Source organism: Ptychodera flava, chromosome 9 (assembly GCF_041260155.1).
Source record: "Ptychodera flava strain L36383 chromosome 9, AS_Pfla_20210202, whole genome shotgun sequence".
Lineage (NCBI taxonomy): Eukaryota > Metazoa > Hemichordata > Enteropneusta > Ptychoderidae > Ptychodera > Ptychodera flava.
The window spans coordinates 32,509,079-32,535,147 of NC_091936.1; the positions used below are offsets into that span (position 1 = coordinate 32,509,079).

The window sequence follows — 26,069 nt, forward strand, 5'->3', positions numbered from 1 at the left end:
TGAGAAGTAATTCATTCAAAAGTAATTCACTGAAAACTTCCAGCTTTCGACGGACTATATCCAAGCAAAAGTGTATTGACAGCACCAGTGGCTATGACCCGACACTAAGCCCCACACTATGTAGGCCCTATTACATAGCAGTTAGCACAGCAGTGCCAGTGGCGCTTCGATCGCGGGGCTAACCGTGCAAACTCTTCATAGGCACTATACTAGCACTATTTTATAGTGTGCCTTCCCTGAGATACGGGAATTCAATTTCGATAAAAACTGTGTTCTATACGACAGGCGTGAGATACAAAAAATCCAACATACCAGTTCAACAATTTCTTAGATTTTTGTTCGGGCGCGTTTCTCTGGAGACACGTACGTACGTGTCCACGGCAGGTTGAGTGAGATGTCAATCATTTGTACAGTGGATGGCAATACGACTAATAATTCCCTTGTCTTTCTAAGTCGGCGATATAGTAACTTATACCATACCTACCTCCATGCTTATACTGATCATATGATGGCTTCGGAAAATAATTGTCGAAAGACACAAATAGAATGAGTGTTTTCTCCGACCGCGGTGACTGACATGCTCTGTCCGCTTAGTATTATTAGGGGCCTACCCAAACTGTGGCAAAGTTCTTTTCCTTCATGGATTACGGCCGATTTTCGAGAGATTTTCGTTGCTGCCATGAAATTGATGAATTTAACATTGAATTATCGTGCAGATCATTGGCTCAAAACGTTTCCCGATGGACAGGGAAAAATGGTTTCATGGGATTTTGTGGCTGCCTACAGTGTAGGCCTATGTATGAAACAACATTGTTATCAACAGAATACCCGTCTTTATTAGATCAACTTCGTCACTTTTCTCGCCTCGATCACACAATAGCTAGGGCCTATAGCTGCTAAATCGCTCAAATTAAGCTATTTTGGCAATCCAGCGATCCCGCACCTTTACATATGTGCTATTGTTGATGTAATCTGGATTCGTAAAATCTTGTCACTGTGCACAGGTGTCCGGAGTTGTCGGTGTACATGCATAGAGATTCTCTCTATGCATGTACACCGGCAACTCCGGACACCTGTGTCACTGTGTATAGAAGTACATGTATCATTTGGAGAGTCAGGTACTTTTGTATGTGAATTTCCTAATTTCTTGGAAACTGACAAGATTTGTCCTACAAATATGTATTCACGTTTAACATCCCCATTTTGAAAAATCATAAATATACTATTTTGTTATTAAATTTAGAGTGCAAACATGTATATTCTTTATTCATGCATATGATATACGGTACATCTACAGAAGCCAGCTGGGCACACACGTTCATTTGGCTGCCCTGTAACCATGCAGCCTTGAATTCTTTCACATGATTCTGTACAGTCTGTGCTCTGTGACCATTGTATTTACGTAAGCCTTTCATGGCAAACATACCACAAAACAATCTGCAACTTGTTTACTTCAGTCTTGTGGTAGTGTTATGTAGGTCATTTACCCCACACTCATCATGACCTGAGTTCAATTAGTCTAGAACATTCTCAAGGTCACTGCCCTTAATGACCTCACAACCTTGAATTCAATTAGTCATGTTTGGAATGTTCTGGAAAGTTGATTAGTTGTGTAAGAGAGATAATTTTAGAACAGTAATTAGCATGTCAATAAAAGTTCTAGATTGTTCTTATATGCCTTTATAAAAGGGACGTGCACTGCTTCCAGTCAGACTTTTGGGATCGTGTCTCTTGTGTGTTACTAAACTCCAGCAGTAGTCATTCTCAAGACTTTTCAAGACCTTCACTGTCAACGCTGGATTTATACTGTGGACTTTGTGCAGCTTCAAGCCTGCAAGCCAAAGGACTGTTCATTCATCCGACTGACTGTTACAACTCTGAGACTGGAGCTTTGCCGTCCCAGCTGAGATAAGTATCTGTACACTTTTAAAGCTTGTACTCTATCCCTGACTTAGCAATTAGTTTTATTTTTGTAATAAATTTTTGTTTAAACGTTAACTGCTGAGTTCACCCTTTTGTTCGTTTTCTTTGCACGTAACAAATTGGGGGCTTGTCCGGGATACGAACATTTTGAGCCGTTTGACAACATTTTGCCAGCCTTTTTAAAACTACTGTATACTGTGAACTCAGCGAAATTTAATCATGGCGGAATTTAAACCAGAGGAATGGATGACCTTGATCAGGACACATTTGATTCCCTCAGAAAAGACGACCTCATAACACTGGCCAATTTCCTTAAAGTAGAAGTCAAAGGATCTATGCGCAAGAGGGAAATACAGTACCGTATTGCCAAACATCTAGTTGATTTAGGCCAATTTGAGGAATCCACCCTGAAAGATTATGAGCCCGAGTCTACCTCTGAACTCAGAAAATTAGAATTAGAAATGCAGACAAATTTGGAGATCAAGAAACTAGAATTACAAATAGAAAAGAGAAAAAATACAAATGCAGTTAGAAATGGAAGAAAGACAGAGAGAGAAAGATAGGCAGAAAGATTAGAAATGAAACGTTTAGAGCTTGGACAGTCAGGAAAATTCTTCCCTTCAGACAAGTTTGACATCACTAAGCATTTCAGGTTAGTTCCCCCTTTCCAAGAAAAGGATGTTGATAAATATTTCCTTCATTTTGAGAAAATTGCTCAGAGTCTGAATTGGCCTAAGGAGTCCTGGTCTATGCTTTTGCAGAGTGCTTTGGTGGGTAAAGCCAGAGAAATTTACATTCAGTTGTCAGTAGAGCAGGCTTCAAATTATGATTCTGTGAAGGAATTAATTCTCAAGGGTTATGAGTTGGTGCCTGAAGCTTACCGTCAGAAATTTAGGGATTGTGAGAAGGTGAAAGATCAAACTTATGTTGAATTTGCTCGAACAAAAGAACAACTGTTTGATCGTTGGTGTTCTTCTGAAAAGGTCAGTCAGAATTATGACAAATTACGACAGCTCGTTTTGATTGAGGAATTTAAAAGGTGCATCCGGAGTGATATCAAGACGTTTATCAATGAACAAAAGGCAGATACATTAGAGGTTGCTGCACGTTTGGCCGATGATTATTCATTGACTCACAAATCTTCATTTCTCAGCAAACCATCCCAGTCCTTTTCCTACAGAAACAATGCAGGTAAATTTAACTCCTCCTTTTCATCCAAGAATTTTTCAAAGGAGAGTAGAAAATCAAATGACAACAGTTCACAGAGTTCAAGTAACACTCCCACATCATCAGATCCCAAGTCTCAATCTCCTTCTGACAAACAGTTCGGTACACTTTCTTGTAATTATTGCAAGAAAGACGGCCATTTAATGTCAGATTGTTTCAAATTGAAAAGAAAACGTGAAGGTCGAAGTGGTCAAAGTGGATCTAAGCCCACCGGCTTTATTTCTTCATCAACTCAATTAGAGTCTAATAATGTGTGTAACACATTTTCTGAGGTTAAACCCCTCTTATCCCCAATTAATGAGGTCAAGGTCAATTCTTCTCAAGATAGCATTATTGGTATTTTCGAACCATTTATTCATGATGGTTTTATATCACTTTCTAGTGATTTTTCTTCCGCTACCCCTGTCAAAATTTTAAGAGATACCGGGGCTTCCCAGTCTCTTTTGTTGGCAGATACCCTGCCGTTTTCTGAAAAGTCATTTTCAGGTTCTAAAGTTCTTATTAAAGGGGTAGATTGTAATGACTACATTCCTGTTCCTCTCCATAATGTCTATTTGTCTTCGGACTTTGTTTCTGGACCTGTGGCTTTAGGTATTAGGCCTTTTTTGCCTTTTGAAGGGATTCACCTTCTTCTTGGAAACGACCTTGCTGGGGACAAGGTCATTACTAATCCACTTGTGACTGATAATCCTAGTTTAGATCAGGATCCAGAGCCAATTGAACAAGAGATACCCGATTTATTTCCTTCATGTGCCATTACTCGAGCCATGTCAAAGAAAACTTCCGAGAATCAAAATACTCTCAAAAATAATGTCACAGATGTTGACTTAAATGACACCTTTCTCAGTCAGGTGTTTGACACGGATCATTCCGTTATCCCTCGTGGATTTGAAACTTCCAGTAAAACTTCTGCTGACCAAAGTCAGACATTTTCTAGATCAAATCTCATTGCAGAACACACAAAGACCCAGATATTTTGTCTTTGTTTGACAGGGTAGATGATGAAGGTAAAACTTCAGATAGCTCTGTTTCCTATTATACAAATCTGGTATTCTCATGCGTAAATGGAGACCTCCAGATGTTTTGGTTGATGACGATTGGGCTATAAACCATCAAATTGTGGTTCCAAAGCCCTACCGTGCTGAAATAATGCGCCTGGCCCATGAAACGCCCTGGGCTGGTCACTTAGGAGTCAGGAAAACTTATCATAAAATTCTCAGTCACTTTTATTGGCCTAATCTCAGGCAGGATGTAGCACATTTCTGTAAAACTTGTCACACATGTCAAATGGTAGGAAAGCCAAATCAGACCATTCCAAAGGCCCCTTTACAGCCAATTCCTGCATTTCAAGAACCATTTAGTAGGATACTAATAGACTGTGTTGGGCCCCTACCAAAAACAAGATCAGGAAATGAGTACATGCTGACAATAATGTGTACATCAACTCGGTTCCCCGAAGCCATACCACTGAGAAATATAAAGACAAAGACTATAGTGAGAGCTTTAGTCAAATTTTTCACTTTATTTGGCCTCCCTAAATGTGTCCAGTCCGATCAAGGCTCCAACTTTATGTCTGGTATTTTTCAACAAGTAATGGATCAGCTAGGCATTAAACAGTATAGGTCATCCGCCTATCATCCAGAAAGTCAGGGTGCTCTTGAGCGATTTCATCAAACTTTGAAAAACATGATTAGGACCTACTGTTTTGACACAGAGAAGCAGTGGGATGAAGGAATTCATTTTCTGCTCTTTGCTGTTAGAGAGTCAATTCAAGAGTCTCTGGTTTTAGCCCATTTGAGCTTGTATTTGGACATACAGTCCGTGGCCCACTTAAGCTAGTTAAAGAGAAATTCCTATCAGACGATGATGATTGTCTGAAATTTTGCAATATGTGTCAGATTTTCGTACGAAACTCTCTAAAGCATGTGAATTAGCCAGAGAAAATCTTGAGTCATCTCAGCAGTCAATGAAAATCAAATATGATAAAAGCACCTCAAAACGGAAGTTTGAACCAGGTCAAAAAGTTCTTGTTCTACTTCCAATTCCTGGCAAACCACTCCATGCTCGTTACTTTGGGCCATATCTAATCGATAAGAAATTGAGTGATTTAAATTACATCATAATAACACCTGACAGGCGAAAACAAAAACAGCTATGTCACATAAATATGCTTAAGCCATATTTGGATAGGGATAATCCTACTATAACTCAGCCTGTCAGTGCAGTCAGTTCAAACCATTATGAAGATAGTGATACTGAAACTGACTTGAGTGAAAATACTCTAAACTCAAAGCTGGGCTCGGTCAAGCTTCAGAACTCAGAAATCCTGGAGAAGCTGGAGTCTACAAAGTTGGCACACCTCCAGCCAGAACAACAACAACAGGTGAAAGAACTGCTCCATGAATATAAACACCTGTTTCAAGATGTTCCAACGAGGACGAACGTCATCTATCACGACGTTGATGTTGGGGACAGTAAGCCTGTAAAACAACATCCATACAGACTGAATCCAACAAAAGCGAAATATCTCCAGGAAGAAGTCAAATACCTGCTGGACAATGACTTTATTGAACCCAGTAAAAGTAACTGGAGTTCGCCGTGCATACTTGTTCCCAAATCAGATCACAGTTATCGTATGTGCACGGACTTTAGGAAGGTCAACACTTTAACAAAGACAGACACTTTCCCAATCCCGAGGATTGATGACTGCATCGACCGAGTGGGAAAAGCCAAGTATGTGACGAAATTTGACCTACTGAAGGGATTTTGGCAAGTCCCTCTGACGGATCGTGCTCGTGAAATATCCGCCTTTGTTACACCAGACGGATTGTTCCAGTACAAGGTGATGCCATTCGGAATGAAGAACTCTCCGGCAACGTTCCAACGGATGATCAACGACGTCATATCCGGGCTAGACGGGTGTGCAGCTTACGTTGACGACGTCGTCCTGTATAGTGACACCTGGGAGGAACACATCAAGCTCATGCGGAAGTTCTTTGAGAGACTGAGCAAAGCAATGTTGACTGTCAACCTTGCCAAATCTGAGTTTGGTTGGGCGAGGGTGACTTACCTCGGACATACTGTAGGACAGGGTGAGGTAAAACTGTTGATGCCAAAATCAGTGCCATTTCAAGTTTTCCCATACCAAACTGCAAACGACAACTGATGCGCTTTCTCGGTATGGCTGGTTACTACAGAAAATTCTGTCCAAATTTCTCCACAATTACTGAGCCTTTGACTAACTTACTTAAAAAGAAAGTAAAGTTTGTTTGGTCAGAGCAATGCCAACAGGCATTTGATACACTTAAAGCCATACTGCAAAGTGCCCCAGTGTTGTCTGCACCAGATTTCACTTTGCCATTCAAATTAGCTGTAGATGCTAGTGATACGGCTGCTGGTGCTGTTTTATTGCAAGAGGATAGTCATGGTGTAGATCATCCTGTTTGCTATTTTTCACGCAAATTTAACAAATCCCAGAGAAACTACTCTACAATTGAAAAAGAGTGTTTATCTTTGATATTAGCTTTACAGCATTTTGAAGTTTATGTTACTTCTTCAAATCAGCCAATAGTGGTTTATATTGATCACAACCCTCTTGTTTTTCTGCAGAAATTTAAAGGCAAAAATCAGAGATTGCTAAGATGGAGTTTAATGTTACAGGAGTTTAATCTTGATATTAGACATATCAAAGGCAGAGACAATTTAATTGCAGACTGTCTCTCTTGTATTTAGAGTTTATTGTTGTTCACTTTCAAGAAATTTTATTGTTGTTCACTTTCAAGAAACTTTACTTTAGAGTAAAACAAAATTTGAGTACTTAAATCCTTTTCAAGATTACATTTGTAAAAGAAAGATTTTTCTTTGAAAATTTTCTTTTTTTGAAGAGGGGGTGTGTTATGTAGGTCATTTCCCCCACACTCATCATGACCTGAGTTCAATTAGTCTAGAACATTCTCAAGGTCACTGCCCTTAATGACCTCACAACCTTGAATTCAATTAGTCATGTTTGGAATGTTCTGGAAAGTTGATTAGTTGTGTAAGAGAGATAATTTTAGAACAGTAATTAGCATGTCAATAAAAGTTCTAGATTGTTCTTATATGCCTTTATAAAGGGACGTGCACTGCTTCCAGTCAGACTTTTGGGATCGTGTCTCTTGTGTGTTACTAAACTCCAGCAGTAGTCATTCTCAAGACTTTTCAAGACCTTCACTGTCAACGCTGGATTTATACTGTGGACTTTGTGCAGCTTCAAGCCTGCAAGCCAAAGGACTGTTCATTCATCCGACTGACTGTTACAACTCTGAGACTGGAGCTTTGCCGTCCCAGCTGAGATAAGTAGTCTGTACACTTTTAAAGCTTGTACTCTATCCCTGACTTAGCAATTAGTTTTATTTTTGTAATAAATTTTGTTTAAAACGTTAACTGCTGAGTTCACCCTTTTGTTCGTTTTCTTTGCACGTAACAGTAGACATACCAAGAGAAAGATTTCTAATCACCAAGTGCACCACTAGTGGTACTATCGGCGCAGGATGGATATAGTGTTGTGGCACACAAAGTCTGCGTGGTATGTTTAACCCCAGAGCTTGCAGCATGTTTACCACAAAAAATCTGTTTTGTACAGGAAGTAGGACGTTCAGGAAATCCTTTCAGAAACTTCACGCCGCCTGTGGCATTTTGTGGAGTATAAGCTTATTACCTTACGTAACTGCAGCGTAAACAGTATTTCTACTGTACATACTGCCGGAACATATGCGATGGAAATGTTTGCGATTCACGTCGTTCAATTATTCAGATGGAAATGCCGCCCTCTACTCCAACTTTGAAAAAAAAACAGGGTGACAGACTTTGGAATGCTAACTCTTATATAACAATGACGTAATTTAATGGGAAGACATTTGTATTCGAGCACGGTCACAGTACAGTTTTTGATTCGAGAACTCTCACCATGTCGGATTCACTGAAACAGTCAGTTGTATGCTCAACAATCTAGAGGGTAAGTCGAACTTTTTCCTATGTCCATGTAGAACTTGTGCAAAAATAAGCGAATCCACAGGCCTTTGGCGAATCAATAGAATGCGTTTTTCACCAAGCTGAAAGGTGGAAAGATTAATTATTTTGTAACACGTCAGTAGTTTGATATGACTAAACGCCTTTCACAATAATACTGGCTATAGGCCTACCGTGATTGAGCATCGTGCTACAGGTCAATTATTCCTCAGGTTGATATACATATGTAGAGATTTTTATAGAAACTATTCCATTGCTATTTACATTTCTTTTTCACTTTTTGCGGTTTTGCGGTTTCCTGTTTTTTTGTTAGCCGATTAGCCGGCACACGCCAAAACGACTAGTCTTTGCGGTTTTCTATAATTTTGAGTTGGCACGCGCCAAAACGATTAGTCTATTGCGCTAGTATTTCTGGGCACGTTTAGTTTAATCTCACTGTTTACCTCCGGTTGGTTAGCAACCGCAGTTTAATTGACAGCCGATTTTATATTTAGGGTAAATTGTTGCAATAAGTGTTTCCTACGACGTTCGCACAAGTGAGAGCCCTATAACTATGTCAAGTAGGGCAGTATTAACGTGATATCTTGTAATATTCCCCCCTTGTCTTGGCCTGCTGGGTTATACAGGCACCATGTTCAAATTAAGCCGTTGCAACCATGGAAAGGGATCTAGCTAGTCATAGAGTTTATGGGGTCACGCCAGGTCACACTAAAATAATGCACCACTACATGGTCATAATTTTACTATAACGGAAAACATAATTTTGACCAGAATGGCCCCAATATACATTATCTTTATTATTATACACCTGCGTCTGCAATCTTTGGAGTTTTCTTCGTACAGTAAATTTCGGTATCAGAGGACGCAGAGTCCAATAACTTTGCCGCGGAGTACAATAACTTTTGGTGTTATTGGACGCTATTTGACCTTTGACCTCAAAACACCATTACGTCAATGCGGGGAAATACTTCTAAACATTGGGTACTTCACAACGTTAGTAGTGGTGAATCAAAAGCCTGTGAATTCGGGTGAAATTATGCTGCCGGCCTACAATTTCTCACACGTACAATGCGCTGCGCGGGTTTGAAATTTCATTCTGTGTGCTTAGCGGACGCCCTTAACGCGTTCTCAGTTTGCTCGCAATCGCTCGTGCAGTGCGGGACGGTCATCCCCAAAAATTTTTAAAAGCTTTCATTTGGATTTTTTCGAGCTAAATTTAGATTAAAAAGGTGTATAATAATGAGGTTATTCCCAAAATATCGGGATTTATTTCCGAGTACATTTTTAATAGAAATAAGGGAAAAAGAAACATTTTCAAAGCCAAAATAGTTACCATGGCAACTTGAAACATTAAAATAAGTCTGGTGTTGTGTTCTCTGACCCGAATTCCCCCACCAGATAATTTTCATATCAATCAAAGTAACTTTTCATGGGATATTAGAAAAATTGATATTTTCAACCCCTAAAATGGTTACATGGAAACATCGGGCAGTGAAATCGATATCATATTTGGTCTTTTCGACCCAAAATACCCTAACTGTGAAATTTTCACGGAAATTGAACCTATATTATTCGCGTTATTATTTCTATATTATACTTATATTAATTATTATTACTACTGTAATGGTGTGTTTAGAAAGTCTTAATTTCCTTTAAAATGTCCTTAAATTGCGTAATCTTTAGACCATCCTTGTTGATGATTTGGTTGATATGGGATTTTTTGAACTTTGCTTTTTCAAGGCCAAGAAAATATTTAGTGTTTTTTTTCCCTAATTCATACCTGTTTGACCAAGACCTAATGATACTTCCTTCAGTTACATAATCAAGTTCACTCTGCTATTCTTTACAAGTAACTTCAATTACGCTCACAAGCATGAGAGGCAAACATAGCTTAAAGGTGCCTGAGCTGTGTTCCTAAACTCTTAATGCTATTTTTCTCTCTCTAGCATTCTTTTTGCCATAACTGATGGAGGCCACCTTAATTTTATACTTCAGAAACTTCCACATTTGAATAGGATCATCACTATTACATTCATTTACCCAGGAATTGAAGTTACTGTAAATATAGTTAGTTTAATCATCTTCTATCAGGAAGCTGTTGCTTGATTTCCAATAAGAAGGACCTAGTTTTACTCGACTATCTCTACTACAAAGGGTAACAGAGTGATCTGAGTAAACACAAGACACAACATCAGCACAATGACAGCTTGTTGAAGAGAGCTACTTGTAAGGAAGTAATCAATAATGCTTTGAATCAATTCTGGTCGAAGTCTCAGCCTGGTGAAACGTTTAGTCATCGGGTTCCGAACTCTCCAAATGTCGATGAGGTCTCTCTCAGTATTTGGTGCATAAAATTGATAAAAATGTAGGGTTTGTCATGAATGTCAGCTGACATAAGAATCATCCTACTATTATCATATGTTTCATCTTATTGATATTGAAGTCAACATTTCTGAAAATTACAACGACACCTTTGCTATTTGAAGTACCATGGGAGAAAATATAATGACCAGGAAGCTGGGTGGATCAAATGAGCTCATCTTTGGAAACACTGTGAGTTTCTTGTAAAAAATAACATTGCTTTTGGTTTTCTTTAACCAATGAAAGAAACCTTTCCTTTTCTCATAACAACCAATGCTCGTGCATTCACAGAAATGATTTTAAAATTCTCTGTGCTTATGCATGGCTGGCGCTGTATGAACGAGTATTGCAATATTCATCGGGCCAGGCTGTGGAAGGGCCATGACACTACGGAGTTGCAGAGTTGTAGTCCAGAATAAGCTTTCTCAATGTAATGCATGCGGGTATGAAAGGGAAATAGCTAAAGTCTAGTATAGGATCCGAATAGCATGGCATGGGAAAAAAGTAGGATGTGAATGCCTTGAAGAATAAGATGCCTTTTTGGCATGCTTCCTCCAAAGAAGGCCGTCTCCAAGTGGATCAAACGGTTTGATATATTATATATATATATATATATATATATATATATATATATATATATATATATATATATATATATATATATATATATTATATATATATATATATATATATATATATATATATATATATATATATATTATATATATATATATATATTATATATATATATACACCTTATCTGTCCCTTTTGAAAGCTTCCCTCTGGCCAGACAGTTTGTGGGCAAGCAGTTGTTGCCATTGCAGGCAGTCATATTGAGAATAACCCAGACAACGTAATCCCAACTGCACTGCCATAACCTTGCACTTAAGAGTTTGGTCTTTTCGAATAATTGTTTCTTGTCGCAACAGTCGCTCCAAAGGCTCCCCAAAGGTTGAGGACTCGTTCAAGGTGGTTTACCCAGGTTCACCAGTGTGTGTCTTCAGTATTTTTCCGCACCTATAGAGTAAACAATGGTCAACAAAGCCCCATCGTACAAAGTGATGATGAGGTCTTTGGTGTTCATTGCACCATAAACATGTGATTTTACTGTATTTGAAATGCTATGTACTGACTATGCATCATTGCAGAAAAGAAATAACAAACATGAAAAAAAATTGAGCAAATAACAGTTTTCAAGCCGGGTTTTTGTCCACAAAATTTTTTTTATTCAAGATATTTTTCATACAGCGCAACTCTACACACCAATAAGAATTATTTGATGAGTTTTGGTAATCTTAAATGCTGTTACCTTTATTATTTATGTTGATAAAAAATTGAAGATGTGAGAGCACGTTTTCCTCACAAACCTAAAAAAAGCAGAAATTGGGCAAAATAAGACTTTTGGGGAAAATCATTCGTTTTCTCTTGACTTAGAGTAAAAGATACCATTTGGCCAGAAATTTTGTTTTTGAACTGTATTATTTTAAAAGCTGACCTACACATTTTTCTATGTAGTTTCTGTGGTAGGAAAAATGACAAATATCATCAATTTCCAGATTTTCATAATCAAGATTTAACTCTTGAAGCCTGTCATTCACAAATTGACATTTCTTTGACAAAAAAAAGATGAGAAAGACATTTTTAACATTTTATTCTTGACCTGTGAAAACCAAACATTTTACAAAAATAACTTTCCAAATTAGCGTAAACACTCATTTTCGACCAAAACTTTTAAAAAAATATTTGCATTTCAGTAATCGTCTGTTTTATTCAGTAAATAGGCCTCTATTCAAATATTATGAAATAAAATACAAAATATGGAATAATGCCTTTATTTTTATTTTTATGAATATCAAAAATGGCATTTTGGCCAATTTTGACTATTTGCTGTTTTGCCTTTCGGCCCTATGTACTGTGGGGGATGGTTGCGTCCACTGCATGCATTTCCCCCGAGAGGCCATTTCCGTCTATACTAGTACCTGGATCCTTTTGCCCCCTGTTTTTTTTTGACTTGTTTGGCCATGATCAGCCCTGCGCTGACATTAGCGAATTCATCTAACCCTGACAAGGAAATCATTGTTCCGATCTTCGAAAGCCCCTCATTACTGTCGATCGGCAGCAAGCAGCCCAGGCCTTTACCACCATAAAAACGAGGTTCTTGACACATTCTTTCGTATACAGGCATTAAACGCTGTCTCTTAGATGGCGTAGAGCTTGCTGATGAGCTCAGGCTTCATTTTCTTGACAACCTCTAGGATCAAAGGCTTGCCAAGCAAGTCATTGCTCTGGCTGATCGCGATCACACACATCAGGTGCCGCCTTTGTCCTTTCTATGGGATCCTCCTGTCCCTCTTCCAAAGGGGGAGGCTGCTGGGTAGCCTGCTTCCTTTAATACGTTCTGCACATTTTCGACCATTGCTTCTATCCTTTGCAAAAATAATATAGTTTTCTTCCTCTGCTGTATGTCAGCTTCAAGCCCTTGTAGTACAGCTCTCCATTTCTAACCCTTGCACTGAGTCTCAAGAGTACTTCACCTACTGAAGAGTACTTCACCTACTCTTGTCGCGCTAAAGTCGATCTTCAATCTTTGGCAAGATCTAGTTAGAGATTGCCCGTCGGCTTTATTTTTTGGAGATTGATCTTGTCTTGCAGTCCGATGCCCTCCGTTAGAATTCCTATGTTGAAGTTGCCAGGTTGCAGCGTTATTTGTTTTATCCTGCCCAGCTGCAATGCGATAGGTGATTGTGTTGTTCTCTTCTGTCACATTGTACCAAGAGTTGTACAGTATGCAGCGCCACAGCCATATGCTTGTTGAACCTCGATGTGTCAATGCTGAGGTCAGAGAGGACCACTCCGGTTGCCCCGTTTTTACTGTAATGCAGATGATCATTCCCTATATATATATATATATATATATATATATATATATATATATATAATATATATATATATATATATATATATATAATATATATATATATATATATATATATATATATATATATATATATTATATATATATAAATATATATATATATATATATATATATATATATATATATAGGGTCATCTGCATTATATATAATATATAGGGAATGATCATCTGCAATATATATATATATATATATATATATATATATCTATATAGATATTATATATATATATATATATATATATATATATATATATATATATATAATATATATATATAATATATACATTTAGTGATGATACTGTCAGCCCTCATAACATTGTCCACAAATTTGACCATGCATCCCAGACTGCACCCCAGACCAAATTCTTATTATTCAGGAATATGGGATGGCATTATTTTAAATTAATGGTCAATTCCGTGTATATGATTCTTATTGTAGAAATGATGAAGGGAATGTACATGCGATTCTAGTTACTGTTGATTCGACTGCTGACCTTTGTACTCATTTATTTTGTACATTGACAGAAAACCTAATGAACTACACTTTGAAATTACACCAGTATTAGTCTACTCACAAAACAAATGTCTAGATTTCTATGGCTTGTCTGAAGAATGTAGTATTAATGCTTCAGCCTTCCAACCTCACATCAAAACAGATGATTTGGAAAGGCTATCAGCTTAAGGCTACTCTTGAAGACTAACTAAAAATTCCCAAAACCTGTCAACTTTCCACCCAAAAAGTAAGAACTACAACAAGGATCACTATTTCATAAAATTATGACATTTGCAATATGAGAAATACCCTCTAACTGATATCACATGGCCAGCTGCAAAAGCATCATTATTTCTGATCATTCCACCCAAGCATGCTGAACACTTTCGAGGTCAAGGGTTTTTTTACCGGGACAGTCATTGACAGAAGATCTTGTTGGCGTTGTAATTGCTTTTTCAGAGCAATCTCATACTTAGTTCCGGGAAGTGAAAACGTTATGGTAAGATAAGATAAAAGGTAGTTCCATTGACCTATATCACTTCACTGTCACTTCTGTCAGTGGTTTCCAAATTCATTAACCAAGCGGGGACTGCGTTATTGACAGTGACTTATTACACAGAAAACTAAGCCGTCATTTGTATTGTTTGAGTCGAATGATATCGAAAGGTAATTCTTTGTTGTCCCTGTCTTGCTCTTTGTTTCAATGTATTGTCATCGCTAGTACGTGCACATAACATTACTAGGTTTTTCATAACATCACCCTTTGGAAGTACCAGGAGTTCCTTGCTTTGCTAATTATGTAATTTGATAATGAACATAATTACGCACTCCCGTAATTTACACTCTAGTACTGTCCTACTTTATCTGTCTAATATACTTGATATTTGCTTTACAGCCTCAAGTTCCAGAAGCGAACCTAAGACCTACCAACTACAAACCCGTTCGAATACTGTGTTTCATACCTACGTCACCAAACAACGATGAACGACTTACTGCTGTAAGAGACACCCTGGGGGAAGCGATGTGATAAAATGTTATTTTTTAGTAGTGAAACAACCTGAACCTGACGGTCACTGGCCTCAATGTGACTGAGGGTTATGATTTTCTGTGGGGAAAAGTAAAGGCAGCTTTTGAGTACGTCTATGAACACCATATAAACGACGCTGATTGGTTTCTCAAAGCCGATGACGACACATATGTCGTCCTTGAAAATCTGCGAAACATGCTGGAGCGGGAAGACATGACGCAGTTGATTTATTATGGTCGCAGACTAAAGAACCCAAAAAATCTTGACCAACCCATATGGACGGAGGTGCTGGGTATGTCATAAGCAAGTCGGTACTGAAGAAACTGGTGGAGATCGGAATGAAAACGCTTCCCTGTGCTCTCAGCGCCAACGAGGCCCTGAAGACGTAGTTATGAGCCGTGTTTGGAAAGCTTGGTGTTCCATATGGCGATTCGAGGGACGAATATGGAAAACAGCGATTCTTTCGTTTCCCATTACAAGGGTACTTTAGTAGAGCAGTATCTGAGTTTCAGCGCAAGATTGACTACTATCCTACAGCTGAGGTCAGTTGATGTACATTTTCCATCCTTACTGCAAGTTTACTTTATATTTATGAAATGATCCGCACAAATTGGAATAATTCGACAGTAATAAAAGCACGAACAAATCTCTCATTTTAATCTGCCTTGAAGTGTATACTAAACAAGACATGACTAGACTCGCTGGACTCGGCTAGACTAGGACTTGAAGGCTAGACTAGACTACATTAGAATAAATCTACCAAAGCTACCTGTATCATGAAGACATAGTAAAGGAAATAGCCATACGCGTGTACTTCATATAAACCAAAGATTCATGAAGTCTCTCTCAAATAACGACAATCACGTCGGTGCCTTACGAAGGTAAGTTAACAATTGTTAACTTCCTTAACCATTTCTTGCAAGATTTTCTCTACATATTCGAGTAATGTGTTAGGATTAAAAACTTTCATTGTCATCGACAACGAAAATGATTGACTTCACTGTAAGATGTTTTTATAATCGGCAGAGGGCAGTTATTCAAATTATTAAGAGTGGTACAGATGGACTTCTCTATCATAAGTTGTTCAATAAAACATTTGTATTTTGTTTTGTAGTGCATTTTGTGATCTCTGCTGATTCTAAAAAAATTATTGCACTTTACGTTTTTGTTTCGGCATGTTATTCGTAAGAGCATGTGATTATTGCTCGTGATAATTTCAACACAAGTCATGAAATAAATATTCCTTGTTAGAATATGAGACTTCTAGATATCTGATTAGACAGCGTATAATATAATTAGAATATTTATGTGTAGTTTAAGATTACGGGAGGTAAAGTTATAGTTGTATTTGGGTGTAGCAGCTTGACACCACTGAGGACACCTCTGTATAGAACACTGTCAATGATAAAAAGAAATCTATTTAACGTTCACGAATCTCTAATTTTGTTGAGCTGACATCCAGAGATCTAGAACTGAAGAACTTAGTAATAAAAGGCTGGCGGAGAATCCGCGTATGTAACAAGCGCACGTGGACTTTCCAAGCAAAAAGTGAAATTGACAATGACCGAATATGACAATGTGTCAGTTGCCATCAGAGTTCGATGATATAACTAGCTGATTCCTGTATGAGCTCTTCACATTAAAAATGCACTTGCTCATGGCCAAATAGCCAATGTTTGGACGGAGATGGAGCTCAAGTAGCATCACTTGAACGGATCAAGAACATGGCAATGTCACGCATGCTTAAGGTTAAGTGGACACGTGATGCCGATAAAGAGGTGCTTAAATTCAGGTAGGGCAGCTTAAGCCATTCCTCCAAACACTTGTGCGTGAGCTATTTTATCGACCGGCGCGAAGTTTGGCAAGCAATATTTCCTTGTCATTTGGCGGTGAACAAGCTGGTTAGCAATTTTCTCATTAGCGGCAGGAAAAGCCCCGTAGGTGACAGTTATTATGATTTCGTTGTTTTCAGGGGTTTTGCAAATGAAGAGCGCAAAGGCAGGCTGCAAAGTGGGGACAGTGATCAGCTTTGCAGTAGAAAGAGGGAAATTCTAATGTTATAAAGGGTACGTTTCATATCGTAGCTGGATGGTGGCTGCCAGCAACTATAACTTCCCCTCCAATTTTTCTTTTAAATCAGTACGTCAGAATAAAATATTTGTGGGAAAACACGGCTTGGTAAAATTTTCTTAAAATCTGCCCTGCTTCTGATTCATTGTCCCCTTCAGTGAAGAAATCAACGAGAATCGTATTCAAGCTTGATGTAACTGTCCCCTCGCACAGGACCCTGCGAACTGCACTCACCAAAGAACTCTCAATCTAAAAGAAATCTGGCAATACACACTAAAATAGAGTTTCAAAGCGACTCGTTTGAACACAAATATCTAAGTATCTGCCGGGAAAGTTTGTTATTTCAGATGTTTGCCAATTTTAATAGAACGATCAGAAATATTATGAAGAATTTTGTTTTGCTTTATTAGATTTACAGGCAAAACTTCAACCAATTAACTGTTTTTTTCAATAGATAAATGCAATGTGAGTGGTGTGATCCTACTCGCTGAATTAATTTGAACTCCGTTTTAATTCTCGAAACCGTCATCAAACATAACGAACTGCAAGCTGGCATATGAATTTTTGGGGTTGGTCATGGCATGGCATCTGTAGATTGTCTCTGAGCAGGAAAGCCTATATAATTCAAATAAACTTGGGTCTACACTATATTATTATCCAGCTTCTTGTGTATACATTTCAAAATTCCAAGATTCTAGTAGAACGTGTGATTCATGTGAAGATTTTCAAGTGAGACACAGATTTTTAGTCTTCAAACTAGTGAAAAAGAGATTTTCACAAAGTGACAGTATTCCTGGCTTTGACTCACAACAGCAATTTGGCAGCTAGCTGAATTACCGTACAATTACTTTGTTACGTTAATTCAATCTTTACGGCTGTATCATGCGAGCAGGGTACCATTCCGAACACCTGGTACCACCACTTAACTAGTGGTGCGAGATCGCACTGCTGATTTTGTCAGTATTTGTTATTCTTCGTATTATTTCTTGGACCTGGTGATTTACTTGCCTTGAGTAACAACGATTGCTGGAATTGATTTGATGTCATATTTCCAACACTTTAAAAATCCTGAAGTACCTTCGGAAAGCCAAACGGTACTTCCCGAGGAAGAGACATTACCTTGTCTGTTTTCTAGTATGTAAATTTCCAGTTGGACTTTTCATCAAAGGTAGACTTTCTGTTGCTGTTGTAAATTATGCTCAGAAAAACAAACGCGTACAGCAAATGATAAAAGAGAACGTAAAATATTGTAAAAACGTGATTGAAATATGATAATGAATTTAGGAGCTAGAAACTAGTATCATACAACCGCGTTTTTACAGTTTCTCAGAGTGAGAGCTCAAGTCTCCAACATACATTGCTTTTGCAAAGGAGGAAATATTTGTAAATGACACAGAACAAAATCGGCAGGACAAATTTGAGTAAAGTGTCATTAGAGTACAGTAAGTAAATTTACACACTTTTTGCGTCCTTATAAAGAAGTGAGGAACGAAAGCAAGGGTTTAATGCACAGTGCACGCAGTAAACGACAAACGAAACTACGATCAGTGTCACACCCTGACAGCGTCATTGCAAAAGTGAGTAAAAGAATCGTTTGCAGTAATGACCTCACTGCTTAGCGAAATTACACGATAATGAAGCTGAAAGAGATAGAATGACTGTCTGTCAAGATCTTTCTCCTACTGTGGCCATTCTTCTAGGAAGAATCTCCCCATGAATCTCCGGCACTCCAAATCATTAACATCTTTTTGTCATGGCCAGGAGATTTACCTGTTCAGATAGCATACCATCTTCTAAGCGTCAGTACAGAGCCTGCGCGTGACAAAGAGAAGGCGCTTTATAAAACTTAAAGTGAAATGTGGAAAGTGTTAATTGTTTGTCTGGGTAAATTTACAGAACCGTTTCACATCGATCTAACCTCTCTCTCTCTCTCTCTCTCTCTCTCTCTCTCTCTCTCTCTCTCTCTCTCTCTCTCTCATATTTAGGGCAAAGAATGCTGCTCTGATGGCCTCGTTAGCGTTCATCGAGTTTCCATTCCAAATATGTATCTTTTGGATTATCTGTTGTACAAGTGAGCCCCAATCTGAGCAGTGCTGATGGGCAAAATGACGACTGAACGGGGTAAGACTAATGAAGTCTGGGCAGCCCTGAATACAGGCTGAAAAAATTAGAAAGTCACAAAATTAATTCACTTTATCTTTCACTTTATTCAGTTCATTCTAAAAAAATGGTGCAAAACATTCATATTAAGTTAATGATATGGTGAGTAATGTTTAGTGTCCGTTGCATGATTGACACCGTGAATTGGTATTTTACTGTGAAGGTTTGTCTTGGTGTAATTGTAGCAACATGAATCTTTCTTAAATGTTTGATATTCAACTCTCGATCGTGCAAAGTAACGTTTTGTTTGCATGGTTCAGTGAATGTCTAACACTTTCCTTTTACATTACTGCTTTTATCTTCTTCTTTATTATTTATTGTTCAACAATGTATTTCCAACACGCATCTGTAGTTGACAGTCCCGTGGCGTGACAGACTAGTCTAAGAGCATATAAACAAACGAACAAAACAAACAAACAAACAATACAAATAAATATCTGTCCAATTCAATAAAGAACAGACTAAACTTATTATCGGCATGTTACTTTTTTTTTAAAAACCTTTGTCTATATTGTTATTGCCGTATTGTTTTATCCTGAAAAAGGAAAGGGCTGGTGTTTATGTCTACATGCAGGTGATACCACTGGGCCATCAGTCATAGCAAGTTTGTGAAATTACAATAAATTATGATTATTGATACTTTTTATGAAAAAAATGAGATATTTCTGTCATTATTGTCCACTAACAAAAGTACCTTTCTCTTCACTTTCTCGCGGCGTATCCGAACATTTCTGATTAAAAACAGAGACAGTACGTGTAGATTTTGCATATCCTCATGACAGCAACCCAATATTTTTCCACTATGTGACGAGTTAAACTAATGCAATCAGGGCAGACAGTTAAAGGGGAAATTTACCCTGAAAATTAATTTTGGAATATGAAACCTATATGGTCATTGAAAGGCTTTCGAGTCGATTTTATTCACTTTCACCACAGAGTATCATAGACAGAGTGGCAACACCTATTGTTTAAGGCGTGAAGCGGTTACGTAAGCAATCCATGTTTGCCTCGCCTCACGAAGCTCTTGGCTCTCTTTTCCGAAGAGTGCCGACCATGCACCCTTCGGTAATTTTCGGATTTTCACCAATTGTTAAGCGAAAGTATGTTCGACAAAGTTTGTGTTGTTGTTGTCGTGTGGTGCTGATCGGAATTGATGTGCTGGCAAAAACGGGAGTGTTTTGAGCTTCAGGAAAGTGGGTTTTACCGTTTTAAAAATTCCTCTCATATTTTTATGAATATATAATGAGTATGTTTGAACCAAATTTGAAAGTCTTTATCGATACTGTCTGGTTTTACTCAATGGTTTACGGTCAGTCATACCGTCTTTTACACGTGCGTCAAGGAAGGACATGTTTATGAAACTGCTGGCGTGTTATGTTTTGATTGGCGTGAAGCAGTGTTTCTGGCCTGAGAGCTCACAAAGTAACTATGGTTGCTACGCGACTGGCAGTACGATGACATCTCGTCGTATTTTTCGCATAATCTCGTGTAATTATCAACCACAAACAAAGCCTCCAAAAAGTTTAACACCTTTGAAGCTCATTTTAAATATGAAAGCCAATAGTCCTACAGAGACGACCATGGAACAAAAGGCATGCAAGTGTTGCCACTCTGTTTATGATACTCTGTGCTTTCACTCACTGGCTAACAAACAGCGGCGTAATAAAATACCGGAAGTGACGTCGTAAACTTGGTCATTGAAGCAGTCGACGTATGCAACTGTAAGCTTTTCCACTTAGCCTACAGTGTATGTAGAATGGCTACAGAATATAGGGGCCAAGCACTCGGTGTCGATGTTTAAGTCGAGCAGAAATAAAGTTTTCTGCAAATACCACTTTGTGAAGGGCTGCTTTTAGCGAAAGTTGCAAGTCCAACTACTGAACTACAAGCCTAAAGAAAACTGCCCGGGGCATATCCAGGCCCAAGTGCTTTGCTTGTACATAGGGGACTGTACGTACGCTCAGGCACCAGAAACGGAACGCTGTAGACAGGACTGATCTAATCATGGCTACATCAGGGTGTTCTGTTACACATTAAAAATGCTGCACTTTTAGAATTCATGTCGATCTCTTTAGAGCATTGGCTACTCGGTCGGCATGATTTCACAGCGATTGGTTGACAATGACAGGCATGATTGATCACCAAGAGTTATTTGAACTTCGTCATCGGAGCTAGAATATTCACTTCTCGAACTCAAGTCGCTGTAACTTTCTGACGATGTCAGTCTTGGATCATCGATTGCTCGTTCAGGTTTGAAGTTATTACCAATTATCTTCGCCATTATGATTTTCAGTCGAGCGCTGAGGTTTGCGTACCGCGTACGCGTACTCCACTTGGCGTAGAAGAGCTTGGTTATAAGTGACCTCGCTTTGAACCCACTGTGACTAGCAAGTTTGATACGTCACTTCCGGTTTCCGTGCGTTCAGCTTGTGGCCACTGCGCTAATACGCGCAAGTGAAAGTGAATGAAACAAACACTATTTTGTTTATTTTTCACTAAATAACGACCTGATTACCTAAGAAAGTTTTGGATAAATTTCCCCTTTAATTGTCACCTTTTACTACAGTTTTTTTGTAAAATATTGGAAGATAGATGGAAAGATGCAAGTATTAAATGTTTTAGAGCGACGCTCTACACAAGGTTTTGCATTTTCTTTGCTTTAATTTTTCTTTTGACGATCTGCTCCATGTCATGCGTTTCTCTTCACTGTAACCGCACCATGCAAGCTACTGGGATCTTCCATGTGCAACGTGTAATCCTGTTCACATATCATACCTGTTTACAGCATGGCAGATTGATTACAAATAGTATAAATCAAGCAACACTAGTTGCGTGAACATACGGCTCTAAAAACACTTATAATTTATCATAATCATCAAAAAAAATGATCACTTTTAAAAGCATTGGGAAAGTAAATGAACAATATCATTGTGTAATAAAATAATCGCAATCATACCAATCCATAATCCAATGACAGTAGGTCAGAATTCGTAAGACAATAGTTGTAAACATAGCCACAAAACAGCACAGAACAGACAGTAAATAGACGGTAAACAAACAAAGTCATATTCATGAAAGAAAGATATATGGACCTCTGGCCAGAAGACCAAGAAGTGATGTCAGGTGTTTCGAAAATAGTAAGCGCATCCTGCCCCACATGTGGCACCCGCCATATATCAATCTATAAGTCAGATAGGTAGTGGTCACCAACTAAGGCCAGTGTCACCGATGCCATCAGTGATCATTTGTCGAAGAGAGATATTGTATTTATCTACCAGCTTGCGATACCTGCCAAAAAAAGCGTTTGAATGTAGAGACAAGTCTTGCTCTGGTGTAACCGTCTTTGTCTCAAGAAAACTAATTATGTTTCAGCTGCTATTGAGCCTGCTTGATCACGACTATGACACAACGCAACAAAACTTGTATCTACAGTGCCAACTTTGCTACCAAATGCTTTCTTCTGCATGAAAAATGTTTATTTGTGTGGCTAACACAATTTTCGTCACGACTTAAAGACTGCATAAATTTGCCACATGAGGAGCTTCTAGTTTACATGTATGATAAGTTGTTATACTGTGAACACTGACTGTATGTATGCTGCAAAAGTATTCTGTATCTGTGGTAATATACATTTTACATTGCTACCAGATTTTTTAGAATTGCCACCTAATTATTTCTGGTGGTAAAAGTTTACCTCAAAAAGGAAAAGTTATCTATCCCTTAATATCATAAACCACAGATAATAAATGTGATAAAAACTGAACAAATATTTCTTTAATGTAAAACTATCATGAAAAACACACAAAACAACGCACAAAACATCTTGATTTGTAAAATTTGGAACTCGTGAATGCCGAGAAAGCTGTTGCCCACACTTGAGATCATAACTGTCTAAACGTTGTTCAAAGTGGCTACAAGATTTTTGATTTGGCTAATGAGTTGGCTACTTTGGTGACTTAGGGGAGCCCTGCAGTTTATAACCACAAGGTAGCAGTAAACTAAATGATACTGAAAGTTTAACGTGGGCACAATTGGACACAACACCAGATACCTTTATATACTTACCTTCAATGCACTCACCTGACTTGCCCGTTTAATACCAAATATAGTACCAGGTCATGATGACACACAACCTACTATGGGTCACTGTGACCCCATGCTAGCAAAACTGGCTGAACACTGTAACAAATACATATATTATAGTATATATATATATGATATATATATATATATTATATATATATATATATATATATATATATATATATATATATATATAATATATATTATATATCCACTGATCGAACACCCACTTGAAAAATTGCGTAAATATTCACAAGCTGTCAGCTGATGGGGTTTCTGTCGTCGAGCTCTCAACAAACGTGTTTTCTTACTTACATAAGTCGACCCGATAATGAATTATTCAGCACACTTAGAAATACTGATCGCGTTATCAATGAATTGAACCCATCACCTCGTGAAGTAGAACTGAATTTACCACGATTATGTAAATAGATGAATCAATCCTCTAGCCACTGCCCCTCCACCCCTGCAGTGAGTGACCGCGCCCTTGTAAGGTTTAAGAACTGGCTCAACGAGTGTACACTATAAGGAGCCAACGTTAAATACCGGGGGATTTAAAAAACGTAAAAAAGCAAAAGTTGACCCTCCTCGAAGTTTTCATCTAAAATATGACCCAATAAATTCATCAATCGTAAACTTGCACTCGTTCAAAAGTATTGATCTGATTAGATTAATAAAAACATCACAATGTAGCTATAATCTGCCATAATCGCTTGAATTTGAACACGCAACCACAAAACTTTGCACTATTGAAACACGTCTGCAACTTTCGGTTATTTTCCAGTATTTTGTTATGCAGGAAACCTTACAGCGAATTTTGACAAGCTGTATACGATTTTGTAGTCCGTACTTTATGCTCACATAAAAGAATGACACGAGCGATGGTTTGCGACTCTGAACGCACACTGATTCAATTATTTAACCAGCTGACATAACTGATTATAAATGTATACTTTGAACTTGTCTTTAAAGTATCCGAGCTACACTTAACTCAACGGTCATAACGGGCAATCAAACCTGTGAACGAAAAGGTCTATCCCCTCAAAACACACACACACATACACACTCTCTCTCGAATAAAGACTAAAAATTCATACAATTTCGTACAGCGATAACGTCTGTTACCGTGCCTACACGTCTGACGTTGGATTGCATGGGACTCTCGTACCTTCCTTCACATTCTGATCGTGACGAATTGTGATAATGCGCAAGTTAACCGCTTTTCAAAGCTACGGTCTGAACTGTACACAAGGAGGACATTTAAATAAATTACTCACTAGGTTTTCTCTTCTCCTTTCCTTTTTCGTAAATTTGCTGTGGAAGATTGATCATTTTGTTACCCTTTCTTCCGCAACTCTGCGATCCTAGCTGCAAGATAATGCGATGTGCAATGTGCAGCTTAGCATCCTTCTAAGTTAACGTATCAACCTTTGGATAGGCACGAGGGATTGATTTCAAAAAGTGTAAATCAAGCAATAACAGTAGCGTGAATCAGCTCCAATAACAGGTATAACCCTTTCTCCAATATTATCATGGCAAATAAAGTAAAACATTATTGGTAACAACTCACAGGGAAACTCTCGGCTATAGGTTGTCGGTAGCATGTAAGGAACGCTCCCACTATAAGGGATTTCTTTCGAACCCCATGTACAAACAACTTTCCCCATAGAGCCCTATGGCCGTATAACTTTTCGCCGAGGCTGCTGGTAATTTGGAGCTCGTGCGCACATGGCTTACGACCTGACTTGACCCCAGCAATATCCAGCGAATTTCAAAATCAATACGTAAACAATGACTAGCGACGGCAAAACATTTGGCGTTGACCCATTGATAAAGGCAATCGAGAAAAATGGAAAACCTCAACAAAAAGACTGCAGCAGTCGGATAACTACTTCCCAGCAGAGGGTCATCGAATTGTGCAGCGTGAAACAGTTTTCAGAGGTAATTTTGTGGTCGTATGCCAACGATTTGCCGTACGCGTACGTACGTACTGCCATGGGGGTGTCAGAAAGGCCTGGACGGACGTGATCAGCATTGTGGTGACACTGGCACACCTTCATGAGTTCAATGGCATATAAGTTGACATTTGCAGGCTTTTTTAGGTTTATGTGCCACACACACGGCATAGACGTGTCAGCATGGAGATATGCTTCTCCTCAGAGGGTCTATCACCGCTCACCTCCATTTTCTAGGTCAAACAAGCCAATCCTATTTGTCAAAAGACGGAAAATAGGCTATGCATAAAAACCCTGTCCATACATTTACAGTCGCGTTCCCGACTTGGTTGTGGGTGGAAATGTTAGGTGATGTATTCAGGTCACAAGGAAAATTAGCAGTTTCCACATGAAAAATCTCATTCACTCTCCAGGTTCTCTAAAAAGTACAGAAAAAATGCCCAGAAAACTTCGGCAAATCACCAATTTTTGAGAGCGATTTTCAAAAATTTGTAACTTACGAAAGAAATGACAGAATTCCACCGGGTTTTAATGTTTACGAGGTTGTCTTTCTGTCTTGCGATTTGCGCATGTGCAGAATGTTTCAGCCAGTTGTTGATTCAGAATCGAGCGTGATACCAAGTCAAGCAAAACCTGTCCGCATGAGCCGATGGCGGCGCTCTTCAAAAAATAATAATAATATATATTTATTTCTTTAAAGCGCACTACACATACGTCTCAGTGCGCTTTACACATTTAAAATTGATAAATACCAGCAAAGCATAACAAACTAAAATGTCAAAAAAAAAAATCAAATTAGGCTAAAAACGTACATGGTTAAAAATGAT

General features: G+C 38.3%; 1 pseudogene; it reads left to right on the top strand.

Moving 5' to 3' along the window:
- The first annotated feature begins 10,647 nt into the window (after positions 1-10,647).
- Positions 10,648-19,119, top strand: LOC139141279 (glycoprotein-N-acetylgalactosamine 3-beta-galactosyltransferase 1-like; annotated as a pseudogene).
- Positions 19,120-26,069: the final 6,950 nt, after the last annotated feature.